The 10,843-nt window shown below is 35.8% G+C and overlaps 1 protein-coding gene across 2 annotated transcripts in view; it reads right to left on the reverse strand.

The window, feature by feature from the left end:
• Positions 1-10,843, reverse strand: part of LOC108971086 (serine-rich adhesin for platelets) — a 114,381-nt gene that overhangs the window by 97,690 nt on the left and 5,848 nt on the right. The window contains exons 1-2 of one of the 2 annotated variants that reach the window (XM_018936913.1): positions 4,604-4,619; positions 682-926 (exon numbers count right to left, since the gene is read on the reverse strand). The gene's annotated coding sequence lies outside the window, so the exon portion shown is untranslated. Of the gene's footprint in view, positions 1-681; positions 927-4,603; positions 4,620-10,843 lie in introns of those variants that run through there. The other variant, XM_018936914.1, reaches the window with a different exon arrangement.

Here is a 10,843-nt window from a genome sequence, read left to right on the forward strand (position 1 = left end):
TAAAAAAACGTAAAAAATATTAAAAAATAAAAATATACAACAACAACCGTTCAAAATTTTCTAGAGTAGGCACTCAATGAACCATAGGCCACACGTCAATAAYATATAAATAAAGAATTCATAATTGAACTGACATAGTTCAGAAAAATCTAAGCAATTCAGCGTAACGGCGAAATGCCAAGCTGCAAGAGATTTAAGAAAGGCCACGTCGGGGYCAAATTCTACGATTGATACCACTTTATTTTCGTATGCAATTGACCCAAATCACATGCAGGCGAGCAATGGCCAACGACGATTGAAAAACAAATTGAACTTTCGGCGTTGCCAACGACAGCAGCAGCACCACAGCCAAGTGAGCGAAAAGGAAATGCATATTTTTTGTACATTTTCCAGTGAAGCATTTATACGGGCATGAGTATGAGAAAATGCAAAAGCCAGAAGTTAAGTGCATAATAAAACAAAAAATCAAAATGTGCTTGTTCACACACATACATACATACATATACTAAGCTTGCAAAATATTTTGCTTTAGTTTTAACGTTTTTTGCTTGCGCAATTTTTACCTTTCGTTTGTGCTTGCAATGATTTTCGGTTCACTGCCTTTTCAACTTATGTGCATTTTTTTGTTTTTGCCTTATTATTCTTGGCAATTTTTTTCTGAAAATCCACTGCTTAACTTACCTGCTTGTAGCTTTGTTGTTGTTGTTGGCGTTTTCGTTAACTTGTACACCAGTCAGTTGATTTTCAAATCGATTTGAAGCGCATAAACGCGAAAGCTTGTAAAATATGCRCTATAACTCCCCTCACTTCTACAACTGTGCGGGGAATGCGCTTTTGCACAGATTATTTCCTTTGTGTTGTCAAATTTTTTTTTCGTATTTCACATTGCTTCATAAAAATTGCTTGAAAGTAAAAGTGTGCACAAACTGTAAGAGAAGAGCAATACAAAAAGTTTGTTTAGAATAATTGAATGAAAATTAAATTTTGTAACAAATATTTTTTTTTTGTAATATTTAGTATAAAAAAAATATATTATTTTAAAATTAAAATTTTTATTTTAAAAGAAAAATGCACAAAATCTTGCATACACAATATAACAAAGTGCCATGTAAACATCCTGTCTCTTATACACATCTAGATGTGTATAAGAGACAGGCTCTAAGCTTTCATACAATATTCTACAATATATTAAATTTAAATAAATTTTTAATTTTTAATTATTAATACTTAGTAACAACTAATAAAATCAAAGATAAACGAAATTCAACAATATTTTGAAAATGAGAGAGAGTTATTATCTCCTACTATATACACAAGTGTCAAACTGCTCATAAGCATCTTCTTCTGGCCACAACTGAATGTGGCTATTACTGTTTACCAAAAAAAAATAAAAAAAAAAAACAAAAAATAATTGCAACAAATGAAGTTAATATAAAAAATATTCTAACATATAAATCTATCTATGCACATATGTTTGTATTAATGCCTGCACTTATAATTTYCCCCCGGCAATCTAATACTAAATTTATTCTATTGCTAATTAGTTAATTACTCATTTGGCAAACATATAAACAAACGAAAAAGAGAAGTGTGCTCATAAAATTTATGTTTTAATTGAAATTACTCATTTCGCCATAATTTGTGTGTGYTTTTGCGCTACTTTCAAATGTTATATGCATGCATACTTAAGTAGATAAGAGCTTAAGTACATGTATATAGACATTTTCGAAATCATATTATTTTATGTTTATGTGCATGTGCTMAAGAAGTATGCTTAAGTGAATTTCATTATTCAAAGAATTCTGTTTTGTGTATTGCTGGAAGCATTTCGTATACTAAAAGTTGCCAATTAAATTGAAGAATTTGTGTTTTGTGGAATTTTTCGAAAATGCTTGTTTATTAGTAGAAATATTTTGCATAATTGAAGAAAGTTGTTGCGTTAAATTAATCAAATTAATAAATTACGTTAAACAAATTTCTTTCAAAATTAATTATATTTCATCGAAATGTTTCCATAGTAAAGCAAAAAATTTATTTTCTGCAACAATATTTTCAACTTATACACAGTAGAGTTGAATTTTTTGAAAATTTTTGTAATCTAGTAGAATTTCTAATATTAAGAAATATAAAAAAAAAACGTTAACTTCGGCAAAAAAAGACATAAAGGGATTTTTAAAACAAACAAACATACAAGAACTTGCTTTTGACCGGTCAGTTTGTATGGCAGCTATACGCTATAGTGCTTCGATCTGAACAGTTTCTTCGGAGATTGCAGCATTAGCGTGAACAATACTCTGTGCTTAATTTCATCAAGATATCTCGTCAATTAATTAATTTTCCATACAAAAACTTGATTTTGAACGGTGAGTTTGTATGGCGGTTGTATGCTATAGTGGTCCGCTATCAGCAATTCTAACAAATGTGCAGCTCTTTTGGGAGAAATAGACGTATGCAAAATTTCATAACGATATCTCAAAAAAAATCCCATGGTTTAGCCTGATATGAACAACATTTTCTGCACAAATCTCACTTTGGCTGCTATTAAAACGTGTACAGCTTAAAACCCAGAAAAATAATTCCAAAAAAAGTAATACAAAAGAGACCTKCAATGAACCATGACCCTTAATGCCCATCAAATAAAAATAAATACTTTAAAAGTATAAATATTTCTTCACTGCGATTCAAAGCAACGGAACCACTTCATCGCAGAGTCTTACCAAAAAGAAAAAAGCAACAACGATTACTTCACCTGCGGCGTTTTCTTGTTTACGTGTCGTAACACTAATAACCGCCCCATTAGGCGCATAATTATGACCCATGAAACAATGCAGCCCGGATAAGAGTCATAATTTTTAAATTGCTCTCATAAATAGCAACAGCGACTACTGCAGCAGTTATGTATAACAAGCCGAAAATTGGCAAAAAAAAAAAAAGAAGTGTCGAAGTAGAAACTGTAGAATACGAGCATGGTCGCTGCTGCGAGTACAATTGTGGCCGACGGAAATGATAGCAACTGGACAAGAGTTAGCACATAAAGCGGTTATTGYACCGTGAATATTTCATTCATTCCTTGAATTGAATGGAATTTCGRGGAGTGAGAGAGGTGTTATTGTAGCTGAATATTATGAAAGGGAGCAAGCGACCAGCTGACAATGACATAACTGAAAATAATTTGCTTACAAATGTAATGAAATATACACACATTCGRCATTAGGGTGTGTTCCRCGGTGAGTTCCTAGAGTCGTCTCCAATCAAAAGCAGCGCCTTTACATCGTTCTCAGTAGTTTTCTGAGTGACAACTGATTTTCTGATGTTACAATATCGAATATATACGAAAAAATTCGGAACATTTCCTTTGATTTTGAGCTCTTTTAGTAGTCAGTTTCGATTAGGTCGATCCTAACAAGGATCTCACTAGAACAACTTARAGTGCAGGCCCGCTGTGTTACCTAAAACTCCATTTCGCCATGAACAGGTACCCAAACAAGTAGGATAAAGAATGTATGGACAATGAACTGTAGCCTGTGAAAGGTTTTATTTATGTTCCAAATGGTGGATTTTTGCTTTCTACTGACTTGGTTGTGTGTAGAATTCTGCTGACTACCGAGWCCATATGATTGATTTTCAGGGACTTAAACCTCAAACAATTCATTATGCAGTTTAAGTCGATATTTCCGCTAGATGCCTCAGCCAGAGCTCAGTAACGACGTTATAAAAACTACATATGTATACTATACCGCATGATAATTCCAGAACTGGCTTAGAGACTACTCCAATATTTATATCAAAAAACCTTAGACCACCCAGCTTATACATATAAAACTATTTCATATTCTAGCATACACTAACTCCTTTCATATCAAATTTTCGCTTACCCCATAATACCTCGACTTTCGTGTGGCAGATTTACACGCAGCACTATCATATTTTAATAATAAAAAAGTTGTGTCTTTAGTGCTTTAGTTTCCTTACTTCACTCTTTTCATTCATACTCACTAATGAAATAAAAATAAATTTGATTTTGTCACGTTTTCCTACCCCCACACAAAAGCCGTTACAAGTAAGCTTCAAATCCTGACCGYCTCACATGCCGAGTTTTGCGGCAGGGTTTACGCGGCGTCTCTGTACCCTTCCACATGGCGGGCTGACACAAATCCGCTGCGCTCCGTATTCTCTTACTCACTTATCCTTTCTGCTTACGCTTTTGTGCCGCTATCAACTTTAACATGTTACTTCCGTCGCTGYTCCGCCGGCATTGTTGCGCTACCCTACTATGGTATCACTTTCCTATGGCTTAGCCCCTATTTTCTTTTGTTAACGTTTTTTCCTGCTTTTGCTTTGTTATTGTTTCGCGAACTTATTTGCATAAATTGCTCGGTGCTATCTACTTCGCCATTCTCCGCCGCACGCATTTATGGTAATACACGTGCTTTTTATGGCTTCTACTAAGATTCAAGTGTATAAGCATGGCTGCGTATCCTTCAATATCCTTTAGTGGGACATATACACATTTACTTGATATCACCACTTCAGATTTTTGCGAAAACGAAGGAACTCCGCATGCCATAATCTTTTCAAATATTTAACAGCTGATGCAATTTACCGTYATTGTTGTTAAAGTACGAACTTGTTGTGCAGCACTTTTATACGAATTTTGTTTTCTGTCAACTTTGATTGATGGCTGTATAAGTTTTATGGCTTGACAAATTATTTAGTAATATCAACCGCCTCACAAACTTTAGAAAAATTCGAATATTGCTGCCACGAAAAAGTTTTGCGTTCAGCATGTTATAAAAAATATTTATAAACTAGACAAGAATTTGAAAACTTTAAGTCTTCACGAACGAAATTAAAACTACTAGTGAATATTTGAATTCAAATGATATCTCAAGTGATTGAAAACCATGGCAAAAACCATGAAAATACGCTGCGAACCCTTGAAGGAAAGACGGAACGGACTCATGCCCAGCTCTTGACCGATGCTGCGGCTGCTACTATGCCGGTCTCTTTCGACCAATTCAGCGATTTTATCGCAATTTTCGACGGCAGGCCTTCCGGAGCGTGGCGCTTCTTCGACCACCTCTACACCAGAACGAAAACGTTGAAACCATCGTTGTGCGGTGGAAATGGAAGCTGTATTGGGTCCATAAACTGCACAAATTTTATTAGCGGCTTGAGATGCATTTTTGACTTTATCGTAGTAGTACTGTAAAATATGCCGTATTTTCTCTTTATTTTGCGCCATGTTTGCGACGCCATAACTCACGAACGACTKAAAAGAAACGACAATCAATCAAACACGTGTTAGCGCATGAAATGAGCTTTCCAAAAAGGTATAGCATGACCCGATGCGACGAATAAAACTAGAACTACGCGCTCTCAGCGCCAACTACCGAAAATACCGCAAGACTTGTTTGAYAACCAAATATTTGAAGTTTCTGTTTTTTCTTTAAAAAAGTAGGGAAACTCGAATTGAATCATCTTTTATTTCGACTCAATATTCATCTTTACCTAGAAAAACACTTCAGAACAATGAAAACATCTTGTCTAAATAACTGCATATGTTTTTTCGAACTGCAACGAGCGCCTTGACTGAGAAGTTTAGATTAGTTATATTACGATTTCAGTTCTCCTGAATATTGGAGAGTTTATTGGAAGCGACATCTTGAAGCTCGTGAAGGTATTGTTGTATAAAGCAGAATATCTACGAGAAAAGAGTTTTCCATAAATCTCTCCAGGACAGCACAAAGCGACCAAGGTTACTAAGGCAGTTTGTATCAAACGATCACCACCAAGTTTGAATATSCGAAATGAAGTGGTTGCAGACACTTAGAAGGAAGTTGTAGTTTCTTAAGCCCAGCTTAGGTATCAAAAATACGCTGCGAACTTCGAACACAGCATTTAACAACAAATAACTACAATAAATGTAAAATGAAAATACTAAATAGTAATTCAATGCGTCAGAGAGGAAGTGAGTACATTGACTCGCGGCCAGGGTTGTGATAATAAATTGTTCTTTTATCGAAAACCAACAGCAGTCTCGGCGAATCACAACTTTTTCATTGTTGTTTTTTTTCGATTATTATTTGCGCAATCCAATCCATGCTATTGTAGCTCAATGGACGCTGTGAAAGAACGCACCAGCGCCAATTGCCCGCGTCAGCGGCAGCCAACAATTGCGCTGATATGGTAAACCCAGTCATGAACAGCCGAGCACAGTTGCTGTTGTTGTCGCTAAAGTAACAGCTGTAAACAGTAATCCGATAACGATACTCATACAATCAAACAATAACAACAGCAATAGCAGCAACAATAACGAAAACAACGACAATGGCAATGGCAACAATTGTATGAATTGCTATTTTCATCTTGTTARTAAATAATTTATTGCAAAACACATTTTTAATCAGTCGCTGGACGAGAWAAACGGCGCGYTCTTGTTGTTGTTGYTACTGTACTAGAGCCAAACTTGCAGTTGGTCGCCGCCTGGCTATGATAGAAAGGGAAATTAATTGGCAGRGCGAGCAGACGCCAATCAAAGTTGGAAGATTTTTTCCTTTTTTCGTTGCTTTAATTAAACTTTCGGAAGTTTATCAAGTTCGCCGTTTGTGCGAAGATCTAATGGCGTTGTTTTTGTTAAGTGAATATATTTTGAGTTGCGGAAAGTTTAAATTTTAGTTTTGATCTCGCGTACGATTTGCTCTTTAATTTGAGAGATGTACCTTATGGGCGCCAAATTGCGTTAAATAGAGGGAGTTGAACAGAGTGAGACTCCTGATCTCTGAAAGGCCTTAAGTGTTAAATATAAAGAATATAAGAATTACTCTATATTGAACTTTCTTACTTGAGCATAATGCCAGTTAACGTCAATTAAGTTGTATGTTTACTTACTAATGGGAGCTGATGAGCTCGAAAGAGAAGCAAGGATTGAGTTGGGGTCTACGTTGACCTTTTGAGTTTCAGCRCTGAATCTCTGAATTTTGCGTGACCTYGGCAGGCGCTGGTAAACAAGCGATATCCTTCTGGCCTAATGCAGAACAAATGAGGTACAGAACAAATGAGATCCACTAACTACTMGTACTCAGTGGAAACCTTACCCCGATTACCTATAACTAGCAAAATTTTCAAAAAGTAAGCACCGGAAGCACCATATACTACAAAAAATGTTCTTCTTTTTTACTGTCCACGACACCGCTTATTTGGTTATAGCCGAGTTAACAACAGCTATTTYGCACCAATTCGAGATACCAAGTACAGCCAGGTTCTTCTCCACTTAATCTCTCCAACCGAATGGAGGTATTCCTCGCTTTCCATCGGCGCGTACTGAAACGAAAACCTTCCGGACAACATGACCTAGCCAGCGCAGTCGCTGTCTCTTGAATCGCTGAACTATGTCAGATTATGACTATCAACAGCGATGTGCAAGCCAAGTCGATAATGCGATGATTATATGTTTGAAGAAAGAAGGCGTTTCGTCTTTTCCTCGTTCTCAACCAGATCCATACGCTTCGCTTCCTTCTCCAGYTTGGWKAGAGCAGAACTAACTGACTGTTATAGAAGTCGCGTAGAAAACGTCTCGATGCCGTACCCTTCCTATGGTTGTAGACTTGCGTGCTTTGTTGTACAGTGGCAAACGCGTTTCTTCGCTACAACAAGATTGCGTTCCGAGTAGATGTAAGGTTTTCGAACAGTACACACGTCAAGAACACTGGAGACATGTCACGCATCTRTCAACCTTTCCTTTTGAACTTTTCGATCCGAAAACAGCCTAATGAATTTTCTTGTGCTGGAAACTAGTACAGACAACCATATATCGGACCCCTTCGAAGTCGATCAGCCACAACCCATTTGGAGAGGTTTCGCTATGGAGGCTGAGTTTTCCAACTGTTATACCTAAAGAAATTACACCGAGAGAAAACAGTTTGTGAAATTCTACACTAAGAAAAAACTTTCGACAAAAARGATTAAGAACCACTACACTAAAAAAATTACTTCCTCTGTGAAAGAGTTTGTGATATCCTGCTTTAAAAAAACTTATCACAGAAAAAAGTTTGAGAAGTCCTGCAATCAAATACGATTTCCAATGAAAAACAGTTTGTGAAATCCTGCTCTAAAAATTTTCTAACTTTAAAAAAAAAAATTTTTAACTCCTACAATATCGAAAAGTCTGCCATTAGAAAAAGTTTGTGAAACCCTGCTTAAAAAAATTACTTCGGATGAAAAAGTTTGTGATACCCTGCACTAATAAAAATAATTTTCCATGAAAGAACGTTTGAGAAACCCTGCAATAAAAAAATTACTTCATATGAAAAAAGTTTGTGAAACCCTGCTAAAAAAAATTACTTCGGATGAAAAAAGTTTGTCATACCCTGCACTAATAAAATTAGTTTTGATGAAAAAAAAATTGAGAAACCTTGCATTAAAAAAATTGCTTTGGATGAAAACAAGTTTTTGAATCCCTGCTTCAACGAAACAATTCCGTTAGCTTATTTACAATTAATACGAGCATGTAATCAACGAGAATTGAAAAATCAGTAAAAGCAAAGCTACGCCACGACTGCACCTTGCTTGGCGGTTATAAATTGCCCAATACTCGTAGATAAACATGAAGTAACACACTTAAAAATAATAACAATAATAATAAGAAAATAGCAACGATGAAGCGAGTTAACAACATACCTTCAAAGTCGAACAAACGTAAACGCCGAGACCAACAACACAAATCACGGGTGAATGGCGCGGAAACGACTAGACTCAGCGCACCGACGCCTCACCGCAAACAAAATAAAAATTAAAAAAAAAAAACTATTTACAGCCAGCAAATGTGGCGAAAATGCACAAAAACACAGACTTGGCTACGAAACCAGCAACAAAAGTGCAAAGAAACAGATATTGCCGTTACAGCGCACAGTCGGTGCTTAATGAACAGAGCCACAACAAATATTGCAGTCCAACAAACAATTGAGTATTTGTGTTGCACAGAACCGGCAAGAACAGCGAATTCCAAAGTATTCGCCCCTCGCCGGCCCCCGGTTGCCGCCCATGACTGCTCTGCCGTTGTGAAAGCATTCTGCTTTGCTGTTTTACAGTATATTGTTGCTGTTATTTTTGGTTTACATTTTTGTTTGGAAAATTATTTTGTAATATTTGCAGTATTGCATTTTTATCAGCACAAAAACAACAGTAACAACAAATTGTAACCACGCAGACCTGCGACACACCCAGAAATGAACAAACCAAATCACTATAAATAATGTATTTACATATGTATATACTTATGTATGCATGTACATGTAATATCTAAAAATAAATATTATAATGYGTATTGAACCAGTTTAAGGCGTATTTAAATTTTTTTTTTAATTTTGAATTTTAATAATATCGAGTATAAGTATGTATATTATTAGTGTGGGCTAAAAAAAAAATATGGCAATTATGGCACTCTCTCCCAATGTGAAATCTTAATTGTAACTTTACAATTTTCTATTTATTTATTTATTTATTTATTTTTTTTCTTATTATCATAAGATAGCAAATAGTTGAGGCTATGCACTCCTCCTCTGCTCATCATGGTATGTTTTGTTACCTGTTTCATCACATTGTGCCTGAAGCGCAGGCGCAGGCAAGTCTTTGCAGCTTCGATAGTTAAAAGTCTACCGAAGACTGCGTTGCCATCGATGCCCAAGCTACCGCTCCATGAGTGACAATAGACCTTATTTTTATTAGTTTATATGTTTTATTAGTTTATATGTTCATGGTAAACAGCCACCTGATATTACCTGGCTTGCAGTTCCAGGATCTACCGTCTAGGCGTCTGCATATTATGACTGCATTGGTGAGTTTCTCAACAATTTCGTCTTTACAATCCCAACAAAGCATTCTGTGAGGTTCTGTCCTCAACTTTGAGGACTTTGGTAATCGCACAACAAGGTCTATTTTGAGTAAGCCCGAGTAGTGTTTAAAATTCTAAGCCAACTCCATACTCTTCTCTCTTCAATTTAGTCATAATGCGTTATTGTAGAATAACCTGTAAAACTAACCGAAACTGTCCTTAGAAACAATGGATTCATAGAGCAAGTAGTGCCGGAAAAGATATTGAAAACAACATGGCAGGTTGAAATTAATGAATTTAAAGTTCCAAATTGAAGAGTGGAACGTGAGTAGCCAGTATTCGAAGAGTATCTGTAACTCCAGTTCCACACATAACCAAGAGCACGATCGTAATCGACGCCTTTAAAATGTTCTAGCCATTTAAAGACATATTGACCTTAATATTTAAAAAAAGTTCCTTCAGCCTCTTAAAGTAACTGGTTCGAGTTCCTAATACTAACCAAATATTGAAAAAGGGTTTATAATTTTGTTTAATAGAACCTCTACTTCGTCGAAGATTTACATTTTGATTCTATATTTGTTTGATCACAAGTGTCTATTCAWTACTACAAAATTTCGCCATAAATGGCATCGTTTCGCTTCGCTGCTTTATTTAATTTCACAGCRCATTGAATCAAATAGTCAGTGACATTTACTATAAATGTGCCCACATTAGTGCTACCCCTGCAATCTCTCCAGCTTAAGCCTCGTGTAATATAAGCTTGACTTGTAAAACTTAGAATGTAATTAATTAACTTTCAGCATTATTTAATGACAATCTGACAGCTTACAGTTTAATTGATATTAATTTCAGTGTGCACATTGGTGAAGAGGAAATAAACCAGTATTGTAATCAGACAGTTTAAACTGGATAATAAAATAAATTGGGTTTATCAGAAGATGAAACGGCGCTTTGGAGCATTGTTYTGCGAGATCAAAGATTCTCCCAACAGTAGCTATACAAAGTACTATT

This window comes from Bactrocera latifrons, unplaced genomic scaffold (genome assembly GCF_001853355.1).
Source record: "Bactrocera latifrons isolate USDA-ARS-PBARC rearing strain unplaced genomic scaffold, ASM185335v1 scaffold_320, whole genome shotgun sequence".
NCBI lineage: Eukaryota > Metazoa > Arthropoda > Insecta > Diptera > Tephritidae > Bactrocera > Bactrocera latifrons.